The following is a 3,728-nucleotide window of genomic DNA, read 5'->3' as shown; positions in this document are numbered from 1 at the left end:
ATCATTTTTGTTTTGGTAGAAAAGTTATGGGTGAGAAAGGATAAAAAATTATGTCAATAAGAATATATGTAAATATGGATATATGAATATATGTATGCATAAATATATGAATATATGTAAACAGTTTGTGAGTGCAAGTATGCCTTTAGTAATAAAGTACCCCTACTATTTTTATAAGTGCCAGAGGATCTTTTAACACCTACCTGAGCTAATAGTAGCAACTCAGGCAGATAGGATATCAGTTTGATATCTCATCCAAAGGATGACACCTCGGGATTGCAGTATAAAGCCAATACTGGAAAAAATGAATCCAAGCACCTAACAGGAAAAAACACAACTTTTTGGATCTTCTGGCATCACAGGCAAATGTGTCACTTACTGAGCCACTAACAACATAAAAATAACTGTTGTTTTCAACACAGCATTTCAAATGTGGAAGAAAAATTTTGATTAATTTTTGTAAAAGTCCAAGAGTTCTGTGTTGTTGAATCAACTGTTAATATATGGATTGCCAGACTGCAGTATAAGGGGGAATGCTACACTTCTGACTGCATTGTGCTATGGATGAGATGTTCAACTGAGGCCCCATCTGTTTGAGTTTGTCGTGGATGTAAAGGATCCAATGGCACCAATTGAAAATAGTAGGGGAATTTCCCTGATACCCTGGCCAAATTTCCCTAGTAGTATAAAAATACCATTTTGGGCATCCCCATAAGGAGATCATTAGCTTAGTTAGACTAACCTGGTCAACAAAGGATGAATATACTTTATATTTGAAAGGTACCTTGTCTACATACAGTCTTTTTTGCACAGGATTTGTTTCACACTTGTATACCAGAGATCAATTTCTATAATTAATATTTAAGAGAAATTATTGTTACTTACACATATCTGGTTTCAAAAGATTTTTAACCCTCTTGTGCTGGTTTCTGTTGTGTTTTCTAAATCTGACAGCACAGTTTATTTGCAGCAATAATTTCCAATTCTTGTACAATGACATTTTGCCTGTCATTGGTTATAGTTGTACCCTATGGGGGATGTTATCAAGTTATATTTTATACTGAGCAGTTTTAATGATTTCCTCTGTGAACTTTCTAGTCAATCTAACAAATAATAACAATATGTATTTTAAGAATGAAGGTGCATTTTCTGTGCACAGAGATATAAAGGAAAACTGGCACAACTTGCCACTTATCAATAAACATTACGGACAGAGCAGATATGCTGCAAAACGTTTGGCAGAGTTTACAGCTGCATCTCTAAATGCAAACATTATATACCAGGACTGAAGAGTGCAATTAATGGAACCTGCAATCACATTTGCATTTGTGTTGTTGTTGTCTTTCGGCTTTTCCCGGTTAGGGGTCGCCACAGAGGAACTCCGGTCCGCTAATGATTGGCAGTAGATTTTCATGAACGCCGAGGTGCCACCTCGACGTTCAACCTTCAACGAAGGCACGCCCCATTTACACATGTCTTTCAAATGCCCATCCAACCACAGAGAGGACATGCAGACTCCACAGAGAAGGCCATCCTTGCACTCTAACCGAGAATCGAATGAGAGAACCTTTTGCTGTGAGGCAACAATGCTACCGCTGCACCACCGCGGAAGTCCACATTTGCATTTGTGTACTGAGTGATTTTTTTTAAATTCCTGTGTTATCTGACAATTCACAGGTTTACTAACATTTTTTTATGTAATATTAAGGGCTTATGGTGAAATGGTAGTATTGTACATGACATTTTCCTTAAAAAGTACTTTTTTTCTATTTGTTTTGATAGACTTGTTAAATGAAGTAGTAATTTAATATTCCCAATTACCTAATATTGTAGGTCATAACTGCAATGCCACGTTAGCTTACAACATGTTATTCTTTAGTTGATTAGCTTTTGGGACTAGGCAAGATATGTTAAACCTTTTACAGTGTTTATTTTCAATTTGAAGAAATACAGGGAATAAGATGTAGCATAGTGGTTCCCTATATGCAAATCAGCATTATGGACTACGTACTTTATCAAGAAAATTACATTGAGAAAAAAGCTAGCAACAAATATGAAAGAAAGAAGATGGATATTGTGAAAATATGAAAAACTAAGTACACACATCACTCTTGCTTTGTTGTTGTTCTACCTTGTGCAGCGTCTGCATTCTAACACCTCCCACTTCCTCCATTAGTTACAGAAATCTTTGTGTGTCACTGTTGCCATCTACTGCAAGTGAGTCTGAATTATCATTATATAACATCTACTGCTACTGCTGAAAGACATAGCATTATCATCTCTTAATTTTTGCAGAATGAACGCCAAGTACATTGAGATTGTTATTAACATCACTATGACAGTCTTATTATTTACTCTCACTTTATCCTGATATCTGCCTTTGTTCCATCAGCAATTAGACTTTCTACCTGCTGTCTCCTGGTGCTAATCTAACTCTCCTAAAATCCTACCTTCTGATGTTCCTTCAGCTATTGTCTTGGTCATTCTCTTTCTTGTACTCACTCACTCTCTCGCTCATTCTCTCTATCTCACCATGGGAGCGCTACAGAATCCTGAAAGCCCAAAATCCTGAGACCAAAATCCTAAAAGTTCAAAATACTGAAAACTCAGAATACTGAAAACTCAAAATGCTGAAAACACACAGGATACCAACACTTACTATATCCTAGCACAAGTACATACAGAAACATATTACCCTTCAACTATACGCAGGGGGCAGGCCCCCCTGCACCCCTGCTACTTAAATATATCAACTCCGTGATTGCACTTCACTACACTAAGTGCAATCTTGGAGTTGATAGATTTACGTAGCAGGGGGTGCAGGGGGGCTTGCCCCCCTGGTCATACTTGGAGAACAGTAATATAGTTTGTGTTTTATTTGTTTCTGTATGTACTTGTGCTGGAATATAGTAAGTGTTGGTATCCCGTGTGTTTTCAGTATTTTGAGTTTTCAGTATTTTGAACTTTCAGGATTTTGGGCTTTCAGGATTCTGTAGCACTCCCCTCATTATACGTCACCTATTGCCTATCATTCTATCCTCCATGACATGCTCTTTTCCCATTAGATCAAGTCTATTGCTCCTCCATTTATTTCCGCTGTATCCCACCCTACTACTGATTTTTGCCTCTACCTGCTGGGACCACTTGTTATGTTTTACACAGCAGGAAGGATTTCAAATTCTCTAACTTACTTGCTAGCATTCATCTCTGATTGGTCAGATTTCTACTTGTCATTCTTCTTCTAAATCCGTACTCAGTTGTTTACAAATAACCAATTGCACTTTGATTTGCATCTGCAACATCGGTGACTCTCTACTTTTTACTACTGCAAATGATGCTGAATACAGTTCTGACATTTTCATACAGACTCAACCACTGTAGAATCCTTTACTGTTTAATGAGCATTACATTATGCCATAGTCATTCATTCTCCCATTACCCACTTAATTCACTTCAGTGGCTTGGGGGGGAGAACTGTTGTCTGTACTGTTACTCGGTACTCAGTGGGCATAAGATACACCTACACACACACACACAGACACACACACACACACACACACACACACACACACACACACACACACACACACACACACACACACACATATATATACATACATACATACATACACATACCCAAGTCCAGAACATTATAACGGACTTGATGGGAGTCTTAGCTCCAATATACTCTCCACAGATACTTCTACAGTCTATGCAGTTATCATTTT

Source organism: Protopterus annectens, chromosome 7.part0, assembly GCF_019279795.1.
Source record: "Protopterus annectens isolate FY-2018-M chromosome 7.part0, PAN1.0, whole genome shotgun sequence".
NCBI classification, from domain to species: Eukaryota; Metazoa; Chordata; order Ceratodontiformes; family Protopteridae; genus Protopterus; species Protopterus annectens.
The sequence above is the reverse complement of the archived record's forward strand: the minus strand, read 5'-3'. Positions refer to the sequence as shown.